The following is an 18313-nucleotide window of genomic DNA, read 5'->3' as shown; positions in this document are numbered from 1 at the left end:
AAACCTACTGTTGAAGGGTTCTGTGGCAAATCAATAAATACTTTACTATTTAATTAATTAATCTTCTGTATTTCTGTGCAGAAAATGTAGCTCCTGTTCTGATATAAAAGTAGTATATTTGAGAGTCTTGTTCAATTTTCAGATTTTGAAGGCACTTGTTAATGATTAGTCCTGTGATCAGATATCTCAGCTAAGCTCTGCACTTCAGGGTCTGGGATGCACAGAACCTCCCAGCATCCCTGGGCACTAGGGAGATCAGGGAATGCACTTGAGGAAGTCTATGTGACAATATGTATTTGCTAGGGAGGTGATCTTTATCACCTGCCACAACCCCATGTATGGGAGGAATATGAAAGACAAAACAAGTATAAATGAGAGATTTTTAAATTATATCTGCAATATCCAAAACAAAAACATATGATTCTTACTATGCAGTAGAGTTTTCTAGTGCCTGTGTTTATTTAAAAAGATAAATTATAATGATATTTGGTAAATATTTACCAAATATTTCCTTGTTTTCTGAGTTTGTATTTTTGAGAAATATGGAGACATAAATGTTTTATATTTTTTATATAATTATATAATTAGATATCAGATGTTTATTTCATTTATTATTAGACTTTGTTTTACTGGAAAAGTGAATTTTGATTCTCAAAACAACCCTGAGTAATACTAACATTTTGAACCATATTCAGTCAATTTCATAAACTTACCAACTAGTGGGTATAATACTTAGTTCTCAAAGGATATTTACATACAAATAACTGTTTTCTTAATGAGATCATGCACCACAGCAATATACACAGCTATGCATCTCTTAAGTGTAGTAGTTATTATTTATTTTCAATTTCATTCATTATACAGTAAGTCCATGACTTAAAAATGAATATTCTCTGTTCCAGGAGAATATTCCTCATTTGAATTCATTTTTAATTGTGACAAGTAAATCTTTTGTACCTTTGACACAAAAATACAATGTAAAGGGGCTGGGGATTTAGCTCAGCGGCGTAAGCACCTGCCTTGCAAGCAGGCGGTCATGAGTTCGATCCCCGGTACCGGAAAAAAAAAAAATACAATGTAAAGCATAAAAAGAGCATACACTGTATAACTGTATACTACCACATTATCCAGTAAGCACATAGTGGCAAATACAGCAGACACAGGATTGGGTTCTCATCCAATTCAGTTTGCAACAAGAAACATGAAAAGAATCAAGGTACCGAAATATCACATTCCATGATTTGTTCACATCAATGAATGTTTGTAATCTGAGGTCCCTTTGTGTCTGTGAAAGTTCATAACTGGAATGTTCCTAATTCAGGAACTTACAGTACATCCCATATTTTATATTTACCCCACCTCCAATTTTATGGCTGAGGTAGTTTGAAACACTCTTTTCTATTGTGAAACAACGAAGTGTATAAAAGCTATTATCTACTAAATGAGTCATTTGTCTAACACAAGATAATTGTTTTCCCCAAAGCCTTTGCAGAAAATGTAAGCATTACTTAAAAATTATATAATCCTCATTATATTTCAAAATATACCCTTATAATCGGTTACAGTGTATAGACTGAAACACTTAAGTATTTTCCAGTAGATCTGACTAGACTCAGCACCAATATATTATATCCTATATTCACATAATAATGGCACGGCTTATTCCTAGTACATTATTAAAATGTCATTTTGACATATGAAAATCTGCTATTAATAACTGGGGTAACATACTGTATTGATTTTTAATTGAAAGTAAATTGAAGATTTATTATCTCATTCCTAAATCCACTTATCTATGCAATAGCCATGGATGCTACCTGTTCAGTAGCATCAAAAATAGAAAGATGTGAGCCAAAATAAGAATCATTGGCTAAAACTATGCAGAATTTTTTTTTAAAAATCCCATCGATGTTACAGTAAGCTTTGTTTTTGTATCAAATGATGTTTTAAAATTCCAGTCGCAATAAGTCAGTCTCCCAGCTCAGAAGTTTCTTATTGTTGTACAGCACCAAGGAGCCACCCTTATTTATTACCAATAATAAAACTATAGAGCTAAAATAATCAATTTCAAGTCAATTCAGTTGTAATATTGCAGTGAGACAATGTATAAATAATGCAAATAAACTAAACAGTGAAAGGCTCATTGCCTTATAATTAGAAGCAGTCAGCTTTGAACTTCACCCACCCAGCACTGACATTTCTGCCGTGCATTGTCAGGGAGAAGTTGTCTCTTACTCTTGCTTCTCATTTGTGCCTTTTATGAAACTCCTGTTGACCCTGTTATGCCATAGGATGGGAAGATGGATACAGCCATGGTTCTATAAAATACATATACAACCAAAATTTACAAATACCATTCATGGTGTGAAATCATCCTTAGTTTCCAGAAGGCAACTGTATGCACTCTTTTCCTCAATTCTTGTTTTTATTTTCTTTTTCCAATGTGTAATGAAGTTCAACTAGCTTAGGACAATAAGGGAAATCAGAAGTGGATGAAGAGACTCACCTCACTTTTACAAACTATCAACTTCCTATTAGAGGCATTAGATCTCTCATCTTGAGAGACTAACAATCTGTGAATAGAATTCTGCTATGTCCAAATAACTACAAAATCCATAAATTATTACATTTTAAATTAAAGCAATATTTATGTGGAAATAAATTTTCAATAACTTCAAAAAATTTCTGTGAAGTGAATCTTGTTGAATTAATACATCATTCAATGAACTAGTGCTTTAACCGTGCTGTTTTTAAGTGGAAATATTAATGGTATTACAAGGTAAAAAAGCAATTAAAATATTTTTAGCTGGCCTTCCCTGGCCTTTCCTTTTAGAATCCTATTTTGATCTGTAATATCAAAGTGGTCTTTTTCTTCTGAATGTGTGGTTTCTTTCATTCCCATGCAAGAGTAGATTTTTGAATATTGATGTATACTCTAGCTAATAGACACTACAGAAATCCTGAGAATTTTTTATAATAGCTGAGGTTTCATTAAACTGAATTCTCAAGTGACTCCTTAGAGTTTAATTATCAAATAACTTTGGGTGTGAAAGTAACACATAAGCATGGATTGAGCAGCCCATGAGCAGCGTGATCTTTTGCTTTTGGGTAATGGACATAAAGCTTTGTATGCAGTGAGGGCAAACAATTGGGCTTATGGTGCTTGTGCCAGTAAATAGACTAGTACAAGACATAAGCCAGTTTCCTTTACAGAATACCCATCGCAACAGCCAGAAGCCTGCCCGAGTCATGGGAAGCCATATTTTCACTATCTTGTCTTAGCTGCTCACAGGTATTTCACATTTTATTCTAATGGCAGTGAGTGCTGATTGTCAGCATCTTCATTTGCTCTCATAAAAAAGAAAGAAAGATCATAGCTGTTTTAAGTTAAACTTTCTTTAAAATTCAGCAGAATATAAAAAGCCATTAAATTTGAAAGGTGAGGTTGATAATTTATTTTGTTTGGAGTATGTTTAACAACTGTCTCGGTTGTTAAATGGGCCGTGAGTGAATTGGGAACTCAGGTGGCAATGCTCAAAAGATGCCTGTCAGTGAGACTGCTTGATGCTTGGAAGTTGTTCTGCTCACCTGAGACAACAAGGTGTTGATAGAGAGCCCCCAAACTGGGATAAAGCTGACACCAGTTATTTGGTGGTTGGTCATTTGTAGAAGTGAGGTGAGTCCCTTCATCCACTTCTGATTTCAGTGATGAACTCTGCTTATGAGACAGGTGCAGAACACTTCATGTGCCCACATAGAGCCCAAACACAGGTGCTTGAATGGGTAAAAGAGTGCTTTGCATCCAATGAGAGCTAAATGAGACACTGCATTAATATCAACAGTGAGGAACTGTTTGCTTTTATATCGCAGTGTAGCAGCATAACACTAATGTGTTGATTCTCATAGGCACATGATTTTGTATCTTATATTACCTAAATTTGAAGTTATAAATTCCTGACTGACAGAGTAAAAACCAAAACAAAAATCAACCAATAAGGAAATACATTTTGTTGAGAGAATGTAATAAATGTTTGAATTATTTCTTGTACTAAGGGAAGTGGGAGATTAAAACAAAGTCCCATGACAAGAAACGCTACCTGTCATACATAACACATCTTCATAGCGCCTTTGCCTAATGTATGACTGTAGTCATTCTTCCAAGTTTCAGCTCTTAGTAGTAGAGGGAAACAGTTTTGTAAAACAGGGCTGCCATGAAAGCTCATCTGATAAACATGGGTATAATTTGGGGTGAAACTGGACAGAGGGAGCAGAATGTGATAGAATAGGATTGATAATTTGTTCCTTCCTCAAATTTTCATTTATTCTAAAGCAAAAGGGTAAATATGATTGGCCAGATAGCAATATAGAAGAGTCAAGAAATGTTTCTGTTTTCTGTTTTAGACATCTCTGTCTGCTGGGCCATGAGAGTGGCTTTACTTACTGGAGTCAAAGATTATCAATAGTCTATTGTTATTCTTAGTATCTTAGTTGTAACTATTATGGCTGTGTGTGTGTGTGTGTGTGTGTGTGTGTGGTGCTGGTGACAGAACCCAAGAATCACTGAGCTAGATCCACGCCCCTTTGATTTTTTTTTTTTTTTTTTTTTTTTTTTGGCAGAGCTTTTCTAAGTTTCTCATTCTGGCCTTAAACTCACCATCCTCCTGCTTCAGCCACCAAATATAGCACTCCAGCTAAGTGCTGTGTTATTTAAAACAGGAAAGAGCCCAAACCGAAGGAACTACAACTGAGCTGGGTTGTATTTCAAGGTATTGATATCAATCATTACATTAGTGCTAATGATTCTCCTAGAGCCTACTCTATGCTGATGCTAACATGAACTCTGCATGGCAGGATGTTTAAACCCCATGAATGTGTAGGGGCTGTTGTAGCTGTGGTCCGAACTGACTCATAAGTTAGAAATGAAAACTGGAGGCTTCTGTACCTCTGACCACTCTATGTTTAGGTGTCTTACAGAGTAACTGGTTATCAGAATATATGACAAAAAAGATGCAGAGGAAATTTCTTAGGGCCAAAACGACTTCTCTGACGCTACTATAACACCTAAAATATTAATTTTCACACTTTGAGTACTTTATAGTTCTTTATCTTTTCTTTGTTTTTCTCCTTGACACAGCCCAAATAAAGAAGAGTACCAGTATAAATCTGACTGGACTATGAGAGACAGAGACAGAGAGACAGAGCAACAGAGACAGACAAAGAGAAACAGAGAAAGAGACAGACAGAGAGAATCCTTCTGTGAAATTTCCTAGGCATTGTTTCAATTTCAAAATTTTTCTGGGAAACTATATGAAATAAAGACAGATAAACAACTATTTCTTATAATCAAATTTGTTATATCACAATATAAAGAGTATCAATATAAAAACAAATGAGACAGTATGATGTAAAGGTTATTGAGAGGAAATCCCTTGTCATTTTTCTCAAACAAAAACTGTTTAGAAATACATGCTATTATAAATTTCACTGTGCCATAGATAGCAAAGTTAAGTTCAAGTCTATACATGTCCACAATAAAGGACTGCAATTTGCTTTGGCATATGATAGTGTAAATGTACAAATATGTGTTCTGTGCTATTGTAAATGCCAAGTCATTTAGTGTGATATGGATCATGGTTCTTAACTAGAAGTGTGTATCACTGTCAAATGTGTTGCTTTAAAAATAGAGATGTCACAACCCTGCTTGCATTGAATGGATACATTTCTGAGGTAGAAGTCTAGAAAGGTGTATTTCTAAAACTCTCCAAGTGATTTTGACATGCACTATGAATAATCAGTAGTGTATCAAAATATATGTGGAACATATTAATATATTAATATTGCAGATATTTAAAGAAGTTAATTTGAGCTGAGATTTACAAAACATGGTGCCATAGAAGAAATAAGATTTCAAAGGAAGTTCATATGTGGACAGAGGTAAGCGAAACTTTTTTTTTTTTTTTTGCTTTTTTAGCATAAAATAAAATCTTGATTTTTAAGGTTATTTTGCATTTCAGATTCCTAACTGCATTAGATCCAGTCTGTTAGATCCATTGTTCTTGAAAAAGTAATCAAGCTTGTACCAATACATGCCTAAAAACAAACTATTTTGTAGTATATCTATGATAGGATCAAATGTAAATCAGATTTAACATCCTCTGTGATGGCTAATATTTATTATTGATTGATATTTATATACACAATCAAAAATTTAATAACGACTAGTGACTACACTTTAGACTGCAAACTCCCAAAGCTCAGGGTTCATATTTTATTCAATTCTTCTTTGCTAGTTCTTTAACATAGGGACTGTTGTTCTAAGATACGCATAATACATATTTACTGAATGAGTGAGACATTTGAATTTACTTAGTTTACTCATTCTACCTTGCTTGTGAGGAAAATTGCATTGATCTCCTTTGGGATGATCAAATGTTTTAGTAAAATTTGGGGGCTGTTTCTTTGTTTTTCGATCTGCAACCAAGGGCTGCCAAAGACTTCACAGTCATTAGCTTGTAAGAGTAAGCTTTTATGTCTTTTGTTTCTCGGAAAACAGCTAAATGGAAAAAAGATGCAAGAGATAAGGGGATTGTATGCACGTTAATAGCAGGGTGTCCTTTTAAACTTCAGCTCAGAACCTCTGCACAACTCCTGTTCAGTCCAGTCTCTCCTCTTGGGGCATCACCAAAACTATCCCACGGGCAGGAGCAAGGCTTGGAAAATTTCCCAAGCTTTCCCAAGAGCTACGTGCAGAGCCTGTGTTTTTGTAGGAGAGAACTGTTTTGTCACTGTTCCATATTGGGCTGTAGTAGAACCCTAAGGCCCTGCCAGAAGATCACAAAGAATATTCATCTCATTCTGCAGTGCAGAACTCCCAGCACAGGTGAAGCCAAGCTTCCCTGACCTTCATTGTATTGGGGGATGGAGAGGGAGGAGGCTCATATTTTCCCTGTGGAATTTTATAATACATTTGAAAACAGTTTCATAGGGATAAAATAGTAAGAAGAGAGACTGAAAAGAAAACAAAATACTGATGGAAAAGAAAATGATGAGCTGATCTCAGAGAGCTTTGATGACCTCATTCATACAGTGCCAGTTTGCTGCTTAAAAACAAGCATGGATTTTGGAATCAGGGCAGAGGCAGTTGATAGCTGGGCCTAGAGGCTGCTGTCACATGGCAGCACCATATCAGCTCATCCCTGATGCCACCAAGGGAAGTTTTGGTTATTTCTCCACAGATGGCTTCTATTCAGCTGACATGGCCCTAAGATTTAAAGCCATAAAGGCCACCCCCCACAGAGTATTCAGTGACATCTCCATATTCTAATATGTGGAATTCAAAACTTGGATCCAACCCTAGAACTTCGAAACTGCAAAAGGGAATCTTAGTATCCATATTGGCTGCAAAATAAGTTTATGGAACTGAGGTTTGGGAAACACCTGATACCTTGCTCCAGGCCTGTATCTGCTGGGCATCTTGGGGATGGGGGCTTTTTTTGGTCTCCCTGCACTTCTGACCTGGTGCTTTGTGGTTGATTCATCTCAGAAAAGTCTTATAATCATCCTGGTAAAAGCATACTAAAAATAAACATGATTACTACTTATGCAAGGTTTAATAACACATAACGAAATAGTTTAACTCACATCCGATCACATAAAAATTGAAAGTAAAATTAATTCATATTTTTAATTTTTAAGGTTATTTCTAGAATGGACCATGTCATCTCCAATACAGTGGTAATTTTAATCAGTGATAGTAAGCTGGTCCCATTGGTAAGGCTCAGGAGAGCTACATGTGTCCATGCCATCTCCACTGAGCTTCAGGGACATCTTTGGTAGCTTAATGGATGTTGATGAGTCCATTTATGCCATAGGAAAATGCTATAATCCAGGACTTTAATTTCTCTTATAGAGAGCCAATGAGCCAGTTTATTAGCACACCACCGAATTATATGCACATTTTAGAAGAAAGGGACCCAATATAAACAGAAATCTCTATAATTAGAAATTTTGCTTACTGAGTAAATATTTAAGTAAGATGCTGCTTAAGAGTGATAGTATTTGGTTAGACTATACATCTTTTGTTTGTTATCAGTTAATGAAAGCTGGGAGCCATAGTCTCCTTATCCTTAAAATGAGAACATAACAGTACCTACTACATAGGACTCTTGATGAAACAAGCTAGCATATGTGACACACTGCAGAAAATGTTTGGTGTGGAGAACAACATGCTTGATGAGTGCATTCTCTTAATATCAACAGGAGAGGAGACAGTAGGGCTGTTCAGCCTTCTCCTGAAACACTGCCTCTTTTCAGTTTTTCTTGTTGAGGTTTTATATGTTTTAGAAACTTATACCCAACTGCCACAAGTTTTGTAAAGTTGGTTAAATGAAAGCACATCTAATCACTGACATGCACAAAGCACTATGTAAATGAAAAGTACAATAATTATGTTAAAGGCTTCACCTTGCATTTTGCTTATACTGCATCTGTGAAATGAGCATCAGATTTTTCTCTCAGCAGTTAGTGCTTGTACAGAAACAAACAGATGGTACCTAACCTCCTGCTGCATCGTTTCAGGCGATAGTGTTTATCAAAATATTGATGGCCACTAAATTTACAGAGACCCAACTCAGTGTTGGTCCAGCACAACCATTTAGACAAATAAGGCTTCAATAGCTGTTCCAAAGACTTTCCCATGTGTGGCATCCCCTAGCACAACAAAGAGAAAACCTTGCATGTAGGCAGTTTCACAAAATAGGATGTTAACATGAAATCTCTTTTAGAGAAAAACACTGGCTTGTCTTTTCTGATGAACATTTCTAAGTAAAGCAGAATCAGTTTTTGTGACTGTGCATGCGCCCAGTTCCCACTGACCTAGCCAGGTGAGGCAGGGGGGAGGAAACCGGTCTTAAGGATAGGTTCTTCCGGGGCTGGGGGTTTAGCTCAGCGGCATAAGCGCCTGCCTTGAAAGCAGGCAGTCGTGAGTTCGATCCCTGGTACCGATAAAAAGGAAAAAGACAAAAAAAAAAAAAAAAAAAAAAAAGGATAGGTTCTATTCTGGGGCTTTCTGTTCTTGAATCCATTTTCAGCTGATCCCAGCTTCCTTTCCCAGACATCTGTTTCCCTGCATTCGCCGGCTTCCACGCAGCCTTGGGGCTGGAGATGTGGACAGCAGGGTAGGAGAGGGCCAGGAGGAGATGCCACTGACTTTGTCCCCTAGCCTTTCCAGCAGCAGTCTCTCCCTGGCCTCTCCAGTTTGGCTGGCTTCCATTCCCGCCCTGTCATGAGAAGCTGCGTGTGGCAGGTGTCACCAGCCCATGGCTGCCACAGTGCTGCTGGTTTCGGAGTTGTCTCACTCTCTTCTGGTTTGCTTGTTCAATCTCTGATCAGCTGTCTCTTCTTTGCTGAATTCCTTGCATGGTAGTCCTGCCCTTTGGGTACTGCACGTAATCTCATTTTCTGTTTGGGCACTGACTCTGCAGTCTGACTAGGCGCCCTGTGCAAAACAAGGTCTCAGTGTGACTGTTCAGCAGGCCACGCTCCTGCTCTGACTGACCTGAGACTCTCGGGAGCTGCACGGCAGCCAGGCCTACTGCTTCTCCTTCACCTCCAAGACTCTCCTCCAAGCCCACTCTGCTCCATGACCCACAGGGACACTGAGTGTGTTTCTCTAAGATTGCTAATGCCAGTGTCAGAGGTCCTCAAGCAGCATCTTGTTTATGAACCTGGCTGGAGGAGGCAAGCTTATCGCCCATGTGCTTCCTAGCACGGTAGAGAGCAATGAAGCCCTGCTGGGTTCACGTAGCTGCTCCGCCTGTCCTGTCTGCTCAATCCCATTCTCCGGGCACCACTTCCACTCACGCACAGGTGGTTAATCTTTCCCAGAACCTTTCCACACGGAGAAATGACAGGATTTTGTTAGTAACCATTTGGAAATTGTATTCTTTGTGCTTTCTATCCAACAAAGAAAATTTGAGCCATAAATCAACTCCATATCTTAAAAATTAACCTTAATTTTCCCAAAAGTCCTTTAATATTGAAGCCTCCAGTGAGAGTCTTGCATCCTTTCATGTGTTAACCTCTTTTACACTTTAAACATCAAAACATGTATTAACCGTGCATCTAAAAACACTATATTACAAAGTCTTCCTTGTTTTTCCCCATGCCTACCATTCTTTTGCCTGGATCCTCTTCCTAAAATAATTTTTGTCTTTTGCTTTCTTTCACTGGGGATGTGAATTTTCAGCCACTACTCCTCTGCCCAGGAGTGTCCTTGAGCTGTGCCTGCCTTGTGTGTACATTAAGGTACATGCAGATTCCGTTTCCCTTCAGACACACACCTGTGCGAGGAAATGTCTGGCCCTTCCTGCCGATACCCAGGACCTTCACTGGCACTTGGCATTTGTTCAAAACACATTTGTCAGATCTTAACAATACTTCACATTCCAGACAAAAATTAACTTCTTGAAAAGGAAGATTTTTAATTTTTAATCATTTTAGTATTAGCAAGATTTTACTTACACACTGGTTATTTTTAAATATGTGCTGTTTGTGACCTGCCTGTAGAAGCTTTTCTGCCTTTGTTGAACAGCACTGGTGCAGAGGGAAATAGGTGCAGAGGAGGAGGCTAGCGCTTGAGCTGGTTTAGAGGAAGCTCCTCCAGTCTTTGTCGTATTCAGTGTTCACCAGAAGCTGTAGCCTCTGAGTTGTCTTCCTAAATTTAAGTCTTTACCATTTGTGTCCATCTAAATATATCCCCACCACCCCATCATCAATTAAGTAAATGCTACATCAATAAATCCTTTCCTTGAGAAGGGGTGAGCTGGTAGGCTCAGTAGGCTTTGTTTGTTCCATTTATCACAGCTTTCTCCACACGTGGTCCATTGCCTCTGGTTTCACTCCTCGGGCGTCTGTTTATTCTACCCAATTACACTCAGAGCTTTGCGATCAGGGGCACTTTATCTGTTATATCTCCACACAGCAGGTTCACAGCATAAGCTTGTGAGCTAAATGCATTCTACATGTCGCCAGCATCTGTGCTGGTATTTCCATCTCCTTTTCTAAGCGACATACTTATGTACTCATCCTGCAGCTGGATGTGTGTGTATTTGGTCACACACATGGGACACGCTCTAGACCAGAGATTCTTCAAGTCACACTGAACAGCACAGAGACTCCAAGAACCATTGCCACTTACTTTAAATGTAAGAATATCCCTGAGCTACCTTCCTGGGGATTGCCATTGTCCTTCTCATGGTTTCCTTTACTAACAACTGGTTCTGTATGTCAGAACCTGCTCACTTTCTTTGCAGCATATATGATAATTATCCTTCACATGAAGTATGTGTAAAATAGGCATCAGAAGTAAATGGAGAAATTTAAATTCATATAAACGTGTAGTGAATCAAAAATGCATGTGTATAAGTAACATAGAGAACAAATGTCCATCTGTGTGTTATAAGTGTGTATTTGTCCATGTTGTCACCTTTCCTCCACAAATTTTCCTTTACCTCAGCTTCCTTCACTACTGAACAAACCTCGCACAGAGGCAGGCACACAGTCAGTACTCATAGAGACCTGTTCCATAAATAATAGTGAGTGGCTGGGTCAGTGAGAACAAAGAACACTTCCCAATTATTACTTATATCAGATCTTCGGTCTTGTTGAAGAAAAAATGTAGAAAGAAGAGAACAAGCAGCATAGAAAGGCAGAGAAGTAAATTGTCTCTCCACTCCAAGGTTGTGTAAGTTTACAATCTTGTTCCTCTCAGAAAGTAGCTGGTTTGCAGTTTGTTTTCACCAAAGAAGGGAAAGAAGACAAGAAAATCTTGCTATTCACTGTTGGTGTTTCCCATTAATAAAAACTATAAAGACTTTAGTGAAAAAGCTAATGATTTCCAAATGGTATAATGAAAAACTAATTGGACATTCCTGTATTTATCACTGCAAATTCCCATTTCTTCTCTCCTGGTGCAATCCTGGTATCTGTAGAACACACCTATAGCATCAAGCACTCCTTTCCCTACATAACAAGTCCCAGGCCTGGGGATGTGGCTCAGTGGCCGTGCTGGCAGACATAGTGTGCTTGAGACCTGAGGTTCATTCAGAATACTGCCGAGTTCATAGGAAACATGTTTTTCTGTCATAGCTTTATTCTTTGTATGATTATTTTGTCATGATTTGTACTCCTAATACAGAATAGATAAATTCCACTAAAACTCAGTAAGAAAAAAGAAAAAAGGAATAGACACATAAGAATGAAAAGGCATTACCGCCACCAATGTCTTAGAAATGTAAAAAAGCATGGTAGACAGGATTTTCAGATTTTTTACTTTATTCTTCCACAGTGCAAAGTATTTATTAATACATGTTTCACATCCCAGTGAAGTTCATTCTTGCTTCTTTGGCCTGAAACATTTAGGGAATAGCTGATCACAACCTATTGTTATGTAGCTCAGTCTTACTCAGTGATTGCCAGTACTCACACTCATGATTTTCAAACTTACTCAGAGGCAGTTTCTATTTCCCAGTTATTTGAATTCCTTTGCCTTACCAAAAAGGCAGTACTGAATTTTCTGTATTCATTAACTGCATAGCATCATAAACAGCACGTTAGGACTTAAGGGAAGTATCCTCTCCCTCCCCTTACTTTTTTATTCTTCATGACCATACGCATGATTTCATTTAACAAACAGTAAAGATTCTATTATGTGCCAGGCACTGCACTAGAGACCTAATAAAGGAACAAAAATACAAATACAAATCAAAAAGCAGTGAGCGAGACAGAGTCTGCTTTCATGAAGCTTAAAGAAGTTCACAGAATAAGTAAAAAGGAGATCTCCATTACATACTGAAATTATTATGGCAGAAATACATAGAAAACTTGAGAGGGAATAAAGGGAGTGGGATGGGGGGAGGCTTGTGTCTCTTCCAGGCAGGGCCAGAAGACCTTCCCAGGGAGTTGACATTTAGGCAACATCTAAAGGAGGAAAGCAGCTGCTTACACTCCAGTAGAGGAGCCCCAGCCAGCAGGAAGCAATGCAACTGTGCGTGGTGTGGGTTGGGCACAGACTGGTCTGTCAGTCAGTGGCTGTTGGTAAGCTCCCTGCGAGGTGGTAGGAGAAGCATCTGGAGGACAGGTAAGAACAGACATTGCATGGGTTTCTGGGCAGAGTGTTGTTAAAAGGCAGAGGTGTGTGCCTGCAACCCCAGGGTTTGAAGATCGAGACCAGACTGGGCAACCCAGGAAGACACAGCCTTAGAGTGAAATAAAACAAACACTCAAATAACAAGCTAGCATGAGCTAATACAAATTTCAAAAGACAACCCTGACTGTTGGCTAGGGAACTGATGGGAAGAGGTTCTAAATTAAATGAGATTAACCTAGCAGACCATTGAACTATAAGCCGAGGAGGAGACGTGTAGCTCCACCTGGAGAACTGGGTAGGTGAAATGCTTAGGAAGTGATCTGTTGCCAGGGAGGAACAGTGTGACCATGCAGTTTCTGTCTCAGGGATTGATGACACCATGCTATTAAGAAGGAAGGCCCACCAGCTCTTCTTGAGATTGATGATCCTTCTATAACACCTGGATGACATTGTTAAAATGACATCTGATGATACCCATGTGATGCTGTGACATAAATGAGCCAAAACTGGCCTCTGTTAGATCTCATCTTTGGTCTGGGGATTTTTATACTTCCAAGATTTGCCTGTTTTGCATGCCTTGCAAAACTTCACCCCACATCTGCTGGCAATGGACAAGTCCTAGGTCATTAAGACATGAGCCACGACTGCCCTTCAGAGCTCTCTGACCCAGAGCTCTCCCACAATGCTGCTGAGCAGCATCGCCGAGATCATGAACCCCTCTCCAGTCCTGTCCCCTTGTCCCACACCACGCCTGCATCTCTGTCTTTGCACTCCTATTGCAGTGGACTGCCCTCCTGCAGAACCGGTCAGAGTAGCTCCTGATAAAGCTTGTGAGTGCTACTGCCACCTTGTGTCATGCTCTCCTGGATCAGGCTCAAAAATCAAGCCCCTAGAGAAGCTCAAGGAAAAACAAAATCTGCCCTGGAGCTACAGAGTATGCCTGGAAATTCAATAATCAATGTAGCATTCCAGGGCTCTATCTGAAGAGTTAAATAAAATGTTAGGCTAAAGAGAAAAACCTACAAATATAACTACTCAGTCCACTTGCACTGACTCACATCCTATCCTCCTGGCCATTCTCTGGTCCCTTGAGACAAAACCTAGCTCTTCTGTCGCCTGGCCGGCTCTGCTCTGCCCTGTGTTACAGCTTAACCACAAGACTGAAAGTATCTGATCATTTGCATGTCCTGGAAGGTGAAACATGCTCATCTTGGCATTCCAAAGATCTAGCACAGCACCTGCCAGAGTATGAAGTAAGCATTTTGTGACGGGCTGGGTGGATAACCTGACAATCTTAGGATAGAGAAGGGAAGAGAAGACAACATGCTGAGAGGACGACAGGTGGCTAGGGAAGTTTAAAGCAACCTTTTGTTTTCATGAGGATATCATCATCTGTTCTCAATCTAAAGTCAGACTCTGCTCTTCTATAAGAGAATGAAAGCACTGGGTAATTGGCTTCCCATGTATTGCACCACAGAAACTATATGTGGGGTATGAGAATAATATCAAAATAGTTCATAAAAATGCAAGATGATATATAACACTAATAGCTAGTTTCAAGTTAATATTACAGAGTTGTTATATTAATTTGATTTGCTTCTTTGCTTTGAAATTTAAAGTAAAGGGAAAAATGACATTTAGGTCAAGCTGCAAAAGACCTGAAACTGAGTCACCTCGAGAAGATTTCCTCCTCTTAATTAGAAGCCCTCTCTGTGCTTTCAGGGCTGTTATCTGCATTTTTATGTCTGGGTCAAAGCCGATCCAAGTTGTTATAGGTTAGAGCACTCTAGCCCGTTTATTTTTGCTAAGATACTTGTTCATATTTCACAACTTGGCCTTTGAAAACTAATATTAGAGAAGTTTGTTACCTCTATCATGGCATTTAATGACGAAGGAATAAGAAGAGTTCATTTTTGCTAGGAAGTCATAGCAAAAATAAGTGAATGGAATGCATATGGGATTGGAAGCTAATTGAATGATATATCTACAAAAGATGGCTAGACATATGTTGGTATAACAGCTTCTACTCCTTTAACTTGTTACAAAACTTTGTATCATTTGTTACATATTTAATGAAAATCTTTTGATATAAAAATCAGTAGCAGATTTTTGGATATTCACGATGAGAAGCACCCTGATTATAAATCGTTAAAATTTACTAAGTGCATCTTGGAATTGATTTTATAAAATCATTCATGTCACAACTAATCACTGAACAGAATTCATTACTATGGCACAGAGAAATGGTAAGCAAATGTCAGACTTCAGTATTTATGCTACATAATTATCCATGATTATATGTAATCATAGATAATTGTACATTAACTTACATAAACATCATGTCTTATTGACTTATTGATATATGTTTGTGAAAATACTGCCTGAGGTTGGCCCCTCATTTGAGATATAAAGCAAGTAAAATCATAAACTGAAGTATCAAATTGCCACGTGTCAATTTATTGTTGTGATCAGTTAACATATTTGCATAATGATTTTACATTTACTGAGCACTTTAACAATCATTTCTCAATAATCTAATTTTAACATTAGCTTCATGAAAGTAAAGGTTATAAAAATAATACAGTGCATATTTAGATACATAAAATAGTTGGTTTTTTTCTACCCGTTCTTTCTTAGTTTTAAAAAATATAGATGCAGAGGCGCCTAATACCTGATTATCTTTCTGAGAAGCAAAGTGTGTTGTCTGGGGCCGATGATGATGCTGTGAATGATGAAGGACTTAAGGAATTTTTTTGAATTTATACAAAGCTAGATCACAAAGGCCATAAATTTTGCAACTTTTTAAATTTAGGAAAATCGAGTAATTATCTTCTTTAATAATGGCCAGGTCAACAGGACGTAATGCAGCACCTCGTTATAACACCACACGCAATTTTTAAATTTGGGACTGGGGGTAACCGGAGTCCCTTCTCTGCCCGGCACATGCTGCAGCGCTGAATGGGGCTAGAAGGCCCCAGCACTGTCATTTTTTGCACAACCAAAATAGCCATGTGATTTGTTGTTGTAGTTTTTACCTTAGGCCCTGAATGGTCCTGCTGAAGGAAGAAGGAATTCATATATTTTTTTCCCTTAAACTCACAAAAAGCAGAACAGAAAGAAAAAGTCCCAGACCCTTAAACAACAGACACACACTGTGCAAAATAGCCTCGAAGGTTTGGCTTCCTCTTTGGCCTCAGAGCCAAGGACTCTGTATGCACAATTTTAGGCTACTTGGTGCGCCTGGATCTTATTTCGTGTTTGCTGTAGAAAATGTTAGCTCTTTCCAGCACTGTGCGCTCATTTACATAATACCCTTCTAACGGAGAACTACTGAAGGAAGGATAAGGCCGCGCGGGAACAGGAGAGCTTCGCAGCTAAGCTGGAGGAATCCCGGAGACCACAGCGCCTGCAGGGGCCAAGCACGCTGCGAGACTTTGCGTGCATAGACCCTCATTTTTCAGCAGCCTTATCAGCAGGTACTAGACCGTCTCTGTTTCACAAGTTAAAAAAACTAACACTTAGAGATTAAAAAACGTGCCATAGTTTCACAACCTTTAAATGATCAACCAACTAAAAAACAGGACACTGTGAGGCATAACAATGTACGTATTTGTTGGAAGGAAATACAAGCAATTTCAGCCTAAATATCACAGGTCTACTTAACATGGATAATGAGTTATTAAAGGGTGTGTACAGGAAACAAGGAGGAACCTTTATAAAAGGTGTTTGAAACATAAAATGATTTTCTTTCTTTTCTCACCCTGCGTTTCTGAGTTTTTGAGGTGTGTTATGCTCCCACGCCTTTAAGGGCCTGGTCTTCCCAGTGTATCTAATCATCAGTCGCCCCCCCCCCCACCCACCCAGTGTGTTGCCCTGCAGCACCACGCGGGAGCAGCGCTCCGGAAGCAGAAGCCTTCTGCCTGTCTGACTCAGAGGAGCCCTCAATTAACCCCTGGATGCAGAAGCTCTGTGGGCCCTTGAGTGCCACACCTGTGTCACACGAGTGTTTCTGTCTCCCTTGTCCCAGAAGGAATTGTTCCTTTTCAAGTACTAATGACATTTCTGACATATTGTAGTTACATAATATTTAGGGTATAGGTACAGCTAAGGAAATAGAAATACGCATATCAGAATATATGGATATATACACATAGTAGAAAAATATTTAGCCATTTACATATGTATGCACACACACACACCAATCAGAGCTCTTCACATTCACATGAACTCTCTTAAATGACCATCTTGGGAAAGCAATGCATTTCCCAAACTATTTTAAAAATGCAATTTGACATTTTGCTTCAAAGAACCGTATTTCATGTATTCTCACAATTACCTAATCCTTTCAGATTGAAAGATTTCTGGAAAGAAACAAAACTCTTTGAAGCAAGTGGAAATTGAGGCCATCAAGTTGATTTTCTCTTTAGAATTAGAGGTTGTTCTGAGAACAGTCCCAGAAGTGGGGAAAAACATAGGTGTGGGAGTGTGAGGCCGGTATACAGGCTTGTGGCATGCCTGCATGTGAGCTGCAATTCAGCTTCTCATTTTTACCTAAGAACTACTCTTGATAAATTAGTGAAGATTATGTTTTTCAGTGCATTCAAGCAAATAATTTATGTGAAATCGCATAAAAGAAAGTAATTAAAGAAAAAATGACATGAATGACTATCTTCTAGGTAGTCAATTTAAAGTAAAAATTAAAATTCGCTCCATAAAACAGTGAGGGAAAAGCTCATTCATTAAATAAATCAGCAACATGAATACATATATTTTACTTTATTTATTATTCTTTTTTAGTTTTTTTTTTATTTAAGGAGAAAAAGAAAAAAACAGAAAAAGGGTACACAAGTAATACAAAATTTAAAAAATAAACAGTAAGAAATCACTAGTTAGCAGATTACATACTCTCATCTTAGAAATAGTTGTTCAAGTTACAAATTTGAAGCATATAAAGTAGACTTTCAAACAGTGAGAGTGCAAACAGTTTTGCTCAATGATCCAAAAAACTCAGCAATATGGTTATCTATCTTATACACTTAAACATATATGCAGTTATAACCTTTAGAGCACTTTCTTTTCTTTTGTACAATGACAATGATACATTTTGGGTTTTATTATTCCCACAGTTCTTATTACTTTTTTTGAAGAGAGTAAAACCAAATGCAA

At 38.3% G+C, this 18313-nt stretch overlaps 1 protein-coding gene across 8 annotated transcripts in view; it reads left to right on the top strand.

The window, feature by feature from the left end:
• The window catches only part of Khdrbs2 (KH RNA binding domain containing, signal transduction associated 2), a 636480-nt gene that overhangs the window by 605733 nt on the left and 12434 nt on the right, over positions 1–18313 (top strand). For 6 of the 8 annotated variants that reach the window (XR_010050030.1, XR_010050028.1, XR_010050029.1 and 3 more), the window contains 2 exons: positions 5844–5934; positions 16473–16623. The gene's annotated coding sequence lies outside the window, so the exon portion shown is untranslated. Of the gene's footprint in view, positions 1–4617; positions 4866–5843; positions 5935–16472; positions 16624–18313 lie in introns of those variants that run through there. The other 2 variants (XR_010050025.1, XR_010050027.1) reach the window with 2 other exon arrangements.

This window comes from Cavia porcellus, unplaced genomic scaffold, assembly GCF_034190915.1.
Source record: "Cavia porcellus strain 051 isolate PalLab524CR breed Dunkin Hartley unplaced genomic scaffold, mCavPor4.1 scaffold_10, whole genome shotgun sequence".
Lineage (NCBI taxonomy): Eukaryota > Metazoa > Chordata > Mammalia > Rodentia > Caviidae > Cavia > Cavia porcellus.
This window is presented reverse-complemented; position numbering and strand designations above follow the sequence as displayed.